Genomic DNA, 10,901 nt, shown 5'->3' with positions numbered 1-10,901 from the left:
TTGCAATTATACACACTTCATGATTTTACTGTTTTCATTCTGACTGTCTTGTGTTGTGGAGCTTGTCTGCTGTAGCTGTGGAGCACTGGGAGGAACAGCACTGCGTGAGAAGCAAGTAAAGCTGCGTCTCTGTGGAACTGCTAACGGCAGAGAGCGGGCACAGGCAGAGACGAGATGCACAAGGTGTACATTAATAATCAATCTCATTCAGTTACGAGACAAACAATTAAGTCACAAATCAATGAAGTGAAGACAGAATTATACCGAACTCTAGCAGTTCATACAGTATATTGAATCATAACTTGTAGTCTAATTTAACTGTTTGATTATATGTTTTCTGAAAAGCACTTATAAGACATTTGTGGTCTGTAAACAGGGATATCTTTAAAGCTACAAACCATGACCTCAACAAAAACATATGTCATTACCTTAAAAAGATGTTATTAATGTCCTGTTTACTGCTTTCTTTGTATTATGGTAAAACAAAAGCTCTCATATTCTTTAATATTTCATCAAGCTGCCAGGGCAATAGAAAAAAATGTTAACATTTTGCATTTAACCATAAAATATTAATAAGCACTTAGTAACTGCCACGCTCACCACTGTGAGTGTGTGTGTCACACAGGAAACCAAATGCTGTGCCTGTTATTGGGGTAAAGAATAAAGATTTATATGTATGTGTATATATATGTTCACATACGTGTATTAGTAAGAATGAAAACAGCATTAGCTGCACATGAATTGAATTCAAATTCTTCAATTCAAAATACATTGATACAATAATTATCTGTAATATTATTGTAATTAAAATGAATAATACAAGTAAAGTAGTTTCTACTTATAAACAGGAGATACAATTCAAACACAAGCGTGCATACAGTATAAACTGCTCTCTGACCAGAGGGACAAACTGCTGCTTGTGATTTGATATTTTCTTCAGCCTGCTGACTCGCACAAAAACCCCTGTTCTGCTGCACATTTCTTAAGCCTGCTCATCCTGCTCAGACCTTCCTGGACACAGAGACGTCAGCACACACACAAACTGAGCCGTAGAAGCTCAGCTGGTCATTCTCCAAGGCAGACAGGGACTCTTCTCCCCACAGCTCCCCAGGGGAAGTGAGTTCCAGGCAGTCGTGGGTCCCTGTCCAGCTGCTTCCTCTGTCTGGAGGGGGCCAGAGGGTCACAGACAAGGCTCCCTGTGACACTGAATTATCTGCCTGAGTGTGATTGTGCCTGCTGGGAGGGACTCTCAAGATTGTGTATGTGTGTGTCTGAGTGCATATGAAAAATATTTATGCTGGGTTTCGCTTCGAGCATATCTTTGTTTCTCAAGGTTTAATATTCATCTGCTGCGTGTCAACACGCTGCCAGTGTTAAACTGAAATGCTGACAAGTAATCTTAGCTTGTCCCTTTTAAAGACACTGCCCTTTAGAGGGAGCTCTGCTGTTTACTAATGTAACTGCAGGCCTGCTGGATAAAGACTCTTCTAATGAACATGATTAAGAATGTTAACAAGGTTAAACCTAATGTTTGTAGATTCACACCATCTTAGGTCGCCTGTTTATCTTTTTAACTCTTTTCCCCAAACATGTGGCTTGATTTCTTTACCTGTCATTTAGTTGACTCGTGAACTGCCCGTGTACCTTGCTGTGCTGTCACATGTTGAGTTGTGCCACGAGACCTGAGTTTCAAAGAGATGACCAGGCAGAGGTGTATATCATTATCATGCTGAGTGGGCACAAGGCTGCGAGTGAGGCAAGAGGAGAGAGAGATCAGAGGACAGGGACAACAGACAGCTGTGCTGAGCTGGGCAGCACCACAGAGACAGGCTGTGGGCTGTCAGCAGGGCCGAGGTGTGTCCGCCTCTGTAGAAGACAGGGACAGAGCTGCAGTGTGTTGTGATGTTCTGTATGTTGCTGTGTGTATCTAGCTCTCTATTCGTTGCATCAGGATCAGTATATGACGTCAAATGGGAATTAATTTTGTTATCTTAATCAAGGAGGTCATGTTGCTGGTTTAGTTTGAAAGGAAGATTTCGCCAAAAATACATCATGGATTTCCAAAAAGCTTGGATCTTTAAGTGCGGATTTGAATCAGAGAATAGTTCATGGATGTTGATGAGAAATCTGTTCAGGGGACTTACTTAGTGTTGCTGGTCTGCCACAGCTTTTTATGATTGAGTGGATAAATAAAAAATATTATTTATTTATTTATTATTATTGTATAATTACCCTTGCCACTGTATTTTCTAAAACTGTTGCACAAACAATATCAAGGAGAGTTCAGCATGGGGAAGATAAAAGTAACTGGGTGCAGAGGGAACTGCAGTGGCTGATAGTTGGATATGTGGCAGGAGACAGGAAGATGGGCTGTATCTGATTCCTTAGTTCCTTTCAGGTTAATTGAATCCTTTAAAAGTGCAGAGACACGTGAAAGAGCGGAGCGGGAAGTATGGGTATAGCGAGTGAGAGGACCGCCCGCCACTGGTAATGGCCTGGTTTGTTTATTTTCATATCCACGGTATAGAGAACGTGACCCAAAAGCAAACTTGGGTCACATGCTGCAGCGTTACTCTGACAGCCAAATGTCTCTCTTAGTCTGCAAACAAAAATATCTCCATCCTAAAGACACACCGCCTCGAGGGGGTCGCTCATGAAACCCTATGCTACCTTTATCGTACTGAACTTTTGCTGCTCTAACTTAGTTGAAGCCATATCAATCACACTGCTGCATGAATCCAATCTTTCTTCAGTTCTCCTCCTCTTCTCTTTGCATATCTCTGTTCTGCTGCATCCTGTTTATTCCCCTCACTTTTTTCTTTACACTCCCTCCCTCTTCCATCCACTTGTGTTGCTGTTTGCTGATCAGGGAATTGCTGCTTTCATTGACGGATCCTTTCATTCTCCTCCTTTTAATCAAGCCTGTTAGTTCTTCTTAATTAAGACATCACAGTCGCATTTGATCAGTCTTGCTGTTCTATGTGTGTGTGTGTGTGTGTGTGTGTGTGTGTGTGTGTGTGTGTGTGTGTGTGTGTGAGAGAGAGAGACAAGGAGAGAGACAGCATAAGAAAGAGTGGGGATACGCTACCAGTCCCTACTCTGTGTGTGAAGATGACTGCACAGCTTCAATTGGGGCACATACACCTCCTCCAACTCTGTTCTGCCAGCCCTTGAGGCTTGTGGTGTGTACATCTCCCACGCCAACAGGCGTCAACCTCCAGAGATCCATACTAGACAGATGGTATTGGAGGCTGGGCAGGGGCGGCGATCGAGCTCCCTACTGTCAGTTTGCTGTGATGATCACACACACCAGGCTGTCAATACTCACAGTCCACTTATCAAAGAGTAAAGAGAAGACGAAGAAACTTGACACAAATAGGATTTAGAAGGCAAAACTTCACTTTTGCTTGATTCCATAGAAGAAGTCAGCTGAACTTCCAAACGCCAAAAGTAACACATGTTGTGCTTTTTGCTTGCAGGGTGTGAATAAAGTCAGAAGGACAGTGAAGCTGAGGGTTTCACAGGAACATTAGCCTGCCTCTGGCCCTGGTACGCCCCCCCCCACCCCAAAGGCAGCCAACACTATTAGTGCTCCTTCCCTCTAATGGTGCGTGTGGGTGGGATACGGGGAGTGGGGCCTCTGCTGTATGTACAGTACACTCAATGAGGGTCCTAATGGAAAGCTATGGGAGCTCTATCCTCAGGCAAGGAGTGATGCAGTGAGGGGGGAGGACAGGGAGGGGAAGGGGGATGACAGAAGCCTTAGTCTGACAGGCCTGACCTATATCCCCCCCCCTCCCTTTACTTAATAGAGAGAGGGAGATAATAATTGGCACATACATGTTTGCTGTTGGGAGCGCTCCCTCTCTGAGTCGTGCTTTCTGTGGTCGATATAGAGCAGAAAGTGAGGGTGTGGAGTTTGCTTCATCTCTCCGGTCTGTTTAGAAAATTTGTTTGTCACCTCAAGTTAAGTGAGACGAGCCTCGTCCCGAGAGCGTCATGATTTTTGTCAGTGACATGATCAAAAGTCTAACGGCTTCATTACCGAGAAAAAAACGTAAGCGTGTGCGTCTTCCTCCTCTGATGGTCTGTCAATTAGTCAGCTAGTGTTAGTGAGTCAGAGAAAATAAGGTACACAGTGCGTGTCTGTGTGTGTGTATGTGTGTGTGTGTGTGTGTGGTCCCCCTGGCATGTCCTGGATCCTGTAGTGGGATACGTCGCTCTTTCTGCCTGGTTTACTGATGGGGGCTGATCGGCTTCCAGACAATTTAGCAAAGGAAACTCTGCACAACAAACATAAACAGACACAGACTGATCCAGGCAATAACAGACAGCGAGCGAGCACACACAAAGAAACGCTCAAACAGCGACACACATGTGGATATGCATACAAAAGATGCAACAATCATCATTCATGAGCTGCGTGAATTTCTATACCACATGGATGTAAGATAAAAGCTGGGATAAGACTGTCAGAGAACCTTCCTGTGCTCTGTTGAGGTTCTTCAGCTGTGGCCCGTGTCGGACTGGCTGAGGCAATGACGTAAACTCCCTGACACTCTCGCCATCTACCCACGTCCTGTCTCTTATTCCCCTACAATCATTCTTCTATGCCTCCCCACCATCACACACACACACACACACACACACACACAAGCTGATGATTCTCCTCTTTCGGATTAGAGCTCGCGGCCTCCTTTTTTTGTCAATGAGGAGTCTATTTGGCCCTAAGGTATACGGGAGGGCAGGGGCAAAGCGAGGGAGGGTGGAGAGAAAGAAAGGCAGAAAGAAAGAGAGGTCAGGATGGAAAACAACTTAGATCTTTAGAGCGGGGCATGGGCCCGAGTGGTGATGGAGAGCTGGCGTGGGGAAGCAGAGCATTGCGTGCGTGTGTGTTTGTGTTCCTCTTCGGTCACTGTAGTTCAAAAGCTGAACCGCGTCCAAGCCTTGGTAATGATGCAGCCGGCCACAACAGACTACAATAACCAACAGTCTATGGCTAGCCAATTACTGTCTGCCGCAATTATATTTCCAATTCAGAGGTCACAGGGGAAAGTGGCCCAACTCAACTAATCATTTCGAGCAATTACTTTTAAAACTAATTAGACTGTCAGGTTTGGCTGTGCGTGCCTGCGCTCGGGGGAGGTTTTTGTTTGTGTTTTTGTTGCTGTTTTCACTTTGTCAAATGGGTGAACTTGAAAGGGGAGAGCAAGAGGAGGGGGCAATATCAGCGACAGTGTAAGCCAAACATCAACCGTAGCCACGTATTGAGGGACTCGGGTCATTATGGGAGTTTGGTGAATTTGGGGGGGAAATCCATTGTGTGAAAGAGGATGCTGTGTTCGTCCCGTTGATGCTAGGCACTTTGCTGGACGTGGTGAAATGGGTTCTTGGTGACGTCAGCTGAAATGATGTGAGAGAGCGAACAGGCCACAGATCACAGATCACAGGGAGAGACAGACGTGAAGGAGACTCTGTCGGAGGGCATCGTTAATCTCTGTTGGTTTCTGTTGTAGAAACATAAAAAAGAATAAAAAACTTGAATCAGTTTCGATACATGCTAAATGAAGCGTTGCAGTCCGAGCCATCTACATGTGTCATTTGAGAACAACAGACTGAATTCACTTTACATAGAGACAGGGTCAGGGAAGAACCAATTCAATTTAAGCACAGATCCGGATCAGGGGGTGGATCCAGTGAGTGATTCACATTCGTTAACATTGTGAGATGGAACATTTTGCCAAGTATTTGTCAATTGTTGATTTCTAGCAGTTTCAGGGACAATATATTGGCCTATTAAAATTAGTAAGAGCAAGAGTGGCACTCAGTAAAGTGCCAACCTTCACCACTGCCCATCAGTCCCCTTTTGAAACCACATTTAGATCCAGATTTTTATTTGGATCTGCAGTAAATTACACACATATATTCACTCATAAATATCAGTTCTTTAAATCAAGATCCATTCATTATTTTTCTGAGAAGTCAGTGAAAAAGTTGAGAAACACAATGTTAAAGAAAGTGAGAAAAAAACACAACCTGGATTTGACCCCTGATCTGGATCTGCACCACATTTGAATTGGTTCTTCCCTGACCCATATCACATCCTTCCACTAAGTTTTCAATAGTTATTATGTAATCCTGCCAACAAACAGACATGCAAACCAAGATGAACACATGACTGAAACACACTGCACTAAAGAACAGAGCAGCACCTCAGGTATAAGTGACATCAGTGCTGTGGCATTTTACCTGTTTTTTTAGGGATTTGATTTTGTGCTTGTGCTTTCTCGATCCCGTAACAAAATCAGTAAGTCTTTGACTTATGCAAGTCAAACTCAACACTGTTTACAGAAGATATAATTAACTGTGAAATAAACTAGAAAACCCTCTCTCTCGTCAGATATCTTATTATTTAAAATTAATTAATAAGTTAATAATGTGTCTTTACAGTAACACTGGGCAAAAGAGACAGAAAGAACAGAAGCAGCAGACGTGTTGCACAACTGAACACCAAAGCTGGTTGAAGGTGCATTTCCGAAAAGCTCCTCATTAAAAAATATAATATCAAAGCAGTAGAACGGTGTGTGGGTGCATGTCGAGTGTGTTTGTACCAATGTTTCCAATCGGAAAATCTGCAAGATGGGCGGTGTTATATATTTTATGAGTCTTGGGGTTTCTTTTTATACCATACCACTCTTAGACACGCAAATAGCTGCTATACATACATCTGGTTAAGAGACACACACGCACACACGGTGACTTGTAAATGTAAAACTCTTGCTCTGAACAGAAGTGGACGGTCCACCTCAATAAGAATGATTCATCCAGCAATGCACAGGAGGGTTACGGCAACTCACGCAATGTCTTAAAAGATGTAGTACAATGTAGTTATTAAATGCAGATGAGGCCTACCTTAAACTGTCTTTTGTTCTATGCAATTAATATGACCAGATTAATATTGTATCCTCGTGATTACCAAACATAATTATGATTTACATAGCACATACCATGTTAATACTCAGGCCTGTAGACCATTCACCATGATGAACAGCAGATTACATTCTTCAGATGAGAGTTCTGTACACGTAGACTTCATGTGTCATCTGTCACTTTAATATTGCCGTGTCTATCATGACATATGTACCGTGGGTCATACAATTTAAGAGAAATTCTACACATTTGCATAATTCAGTGTTTGTTTTGGTACATGTTTGTCCTAATGTGACCACACATACTGCACATACACACACACACACACATGCACACACACTGTACGCAAACAAACATAGAAATGCCTCTGGTAGTTGTCATAACGGAGCATCTCTGATGGAGTGATGTCTCATTAATACGAAGCTTGCAGCGGAAGCGCGGCGTTACCTCTCCCACTTTTACAGCACCATGGTGACAGTTCTGTTTTTATCAATAAGCCGAGGTTTTTGTCCATCGCTGCGACACATTCTCATTGAGTATTGGAAAGTTTTGTTTTTGCAGCCAAATGTAATGGTTTTAAGGTTTTGGTTTGAATATTTTCTGGTGGACATGTTTATATCGTGTCAGAGTAGGGTGCATGTGTGATATTAAACAACTTGTCATCATTTGAGGGAACTAAATTGTTGACAGTCCTCTGTTACATCACTGTCACATCTTAATTGCCTCGACATTTCAGCAAATTCAGTGTAACAACTCTGTCAGAAGCAACAAAAATAAAGCCGCAGAGCGAGAATACTTTCAGAAGGAGGAGGCAGTTTTAGATAAACTATGCATTGACAGTTTTTCTGTGCTTCCTGCTATGCAAATTATTTTACGCTTCATAATCGCAAAATATTTGACTGTGCACATTACACGTTTCAATTTCATGCCATGCAAGGAAGTGCAAAGCTTTTACATACAGTTCATGCTGGGGTTGTTACCAAAATGCCAGTGTTTTATTATGTTATGACACAATAGCATATTGTGATGGAAATTTGTTTCACGTCAAAGTGGAATAAAAAACATTAACCACATTTAAACAGTTGGAAACATTAAAGGTCCCATATTATACAAAGTGAGATTTCCATGTTGTGTTTATATTTTGATTTAAGTCAGATCTAGGTGCTGTATAAATATAGGGGAAGTATCTATGGAGAAATGCACTCATATTCAGAAACTGGGCCTTAAAATGAGCCAGGACACTGCCCTCAACTGTGCACCCAGTTCGTCCCACCCAGACTGAGCATGTCTGTGTGTGTGTTTACCTGAGCCACAGTCTGCACAGTAGTGATGGAGGACTGGAGCCACAGTAACTGTCAATCATGGTGTTTCGCCCTGTTTTTTACATCAAATAACAAATCAAAAACCAAACTTACCAGAACCATGATCACATCTAAACTGACGGAAATCATCTTTGGGAAAACTTTGTTTAACGATTACTGTGACATTGTAGCTCGGCCCACGTGCCCATACATGAAAATGGAGGCTTGGGATTGACCATTTTTCATTTAGGTGGTTTGGCAGTTAAAACCATGAATTTATCTTCTTGTGGAAGCATTACCTTTAATTAAACACAGGGAATTGTACAACATGGGACCTTTAAAGGCCCTGGTATGAGTGTGCAATCTGTGGGATACAATGAACAATCAATTCCATAAAAGAATATAAACTGCTGATGCAGTGCAGGGAAACAACAGACCCTTCATGGTGTAAGAGAAGAGGAGTGTTACAAATAAAAAAAGTTGTTTTCTTTCTCAGACTCTATTTATATTAATTCCTATAGTTTGTTTTTTGTTTTTGTGATTTATCACTGATGGATGGATGATTTTGACTCAAATTTACAAATTAAACGAATTGAGAGGGGAATGCACAATATTCTCATAACTATTTGTTTCATGCCATTGCACAGTTGTGTAATTATTATTGTGGTAATTACTAATTAGGTAAAAGGGTTCCACAATTGTTGATTGTTGTTTGTTATCTAATGCACTTAGGGAAGAGATGAAAAGAGACGGATGAATAGTTGGACAGAATGTTCACGTTTGCTTTCTACTTAGTCGCAAATACACAATTAACCGACCTATTAAATCTCATTATTATTTACAACTACACATCTGTAACCGATGTCTGTCTTCATCGATGCTTCGACCCGTCCTTGTCAGAACATCGTGCCCATTAAGCACAGTGTGCACACTCTGGTTTTCTCAAGTGTGCACACTGTGAGGGAGAAGAGCCGACATGGAGGAAAGGGGGATGCATAGAGGAGAGGCAGTAGCAACCAAAAGTGGGAAAAGAGAAGACATGCTTTGATTGACAGTTGTCTGGCATGCTGCCTGCTGAGGTTGTTCCCCCCGTCGACTGCTATTATCAGCAGAAGGACATCCCCATCGCCTTGGCAGCGACTGTGTCACCCCTCTCCCCTGGAGGATGCTATCCCATTTGGGAGGAGATGAATAGGGGTCCCCTCACCCCGTATGAGGTCCCTGTGGACAGAATCTTTACAGAGGGAGCACAGCGCAACAGGCTCTATGTCAACACCAACATCTCCAACGTCTCCGCAAAAAATACATTTCCTCACGGAAACCACAGGCCCTCCACTAGATCGGTTTCAAGCTGGTCTGGTCTGTGATGTGGATTCTCTGGAAGAAAGGCCTTCTTTTAAAATGTCCCTCACTTTTTAAATATTCAAAAATTCTGTCTCATTGAAATATACCTTTTTTTTAAATGGGACCAAATACTGTATGTTGGGTGTAGTTTCTCTGCCTGTGGATTGTCAACAACCTGCAGCTCAGAAACAGAAATTACAGTCGTCTGTCAGTGTAAGTTGTAGCTAAGCTGAAGGCTACGATATCTTGAAATGAATCTTGGAATTAAAGTGTGGTTGGTTAGAATGTGAGACTCCACAATGGAGCAGCTCTGTGTTAATTTGTGCACTGAACCAATCACTGAGGTAAGAATTTGATATCTCTTTTTTATTTTTAAAGACAGCATTAGTCATTCAGTTATGGTAATTAAAAACGATCTGAGTGATTTTGACGTGTAACTGATGGAGCAGCTTGTCACAACATTTTTCCCCACTTTAGCATTTAAAGCCGCGCGTCTGGAGTATTTGAGGTGCATGGTTAATTTCTGAAGGAATGCAGAAAGCCAGCGTACGACACACAGACATCTGCACTGCTGGCTGATTGGCAGGTTCAATGTGCTGTGCCTAATGCAAGTAAATCCTTCTCTTAGGCAGGTGTGTGAGAGAGAGAGAAAACAGAGAGGAAGCCTGCATACATGTGTCATGGACAGATTTATTAAATTTCTGTCCCTCTGACAACATCCCTGTAGCGGTGGGTGTGGAGAGGTTCTTCACTCGCTCTTGACTTTCACATGTGTTGCTCCCTCTTACTCTTGGATCAGCAGTGAACAGGCCATCAGGAGGGAAAGTCTCAGGCATGTGAGCACATACGCCTGCAGTTTGAAGTCCACGTCTGATATCAACACACATGTAATTTTGCTCCATTGAAGAGCCATCTGGGTAGATGCTGGCACTTTTATCTGCAGCACTGTGACCAAATGTGTTTAGTGAGTGTGACAAATACAAAGGAGAGTATCCCTGGAGAGAAACCATAGAGATGTATTGCACATCTTATGTAGAGGGCACCTGAACCCACGCACCTCATTCAGCTCGCAGACTGTATGTATGTAGCAGCCTATAGCTGACCATATTTGGATCATGTAACAACCATTCTTCCTGCATCCCCTGCCACACACACACACACACACACACACACACACACGCACACACAAGCACACTTCACTTCTTCACTCTCAATTTAACCCTGGTGTGTGACGGGGCCCGTGGTTAGTCTCTTCGCGGGTGTTAATGGCCAATGGAGCAGATATCGTAATGAGTGATCAATCTAGTTGCTTGCCGTCACAGCAAC

This window comes from Paralichthys olivaceus, chromosome 1, assembly GCF_024713975.1.
Source record: "Paralichthys olivaceus isolate ysfri-2021 chromosome 1, ASM2471397v2, whole genome shotgun sequence".
Taxonomy (NCBI): Eukaryota; Metazoa; Chordata; class Actinopteri; order Pleuronectiformes; family Paralichthyidae; genus Paralichthys; species Paralichthys olivaceus.
The sequence above is the reverse complement of the archived record's forward strand: the minus strand, read 5'-3'. Positions refer to the sequence as shown.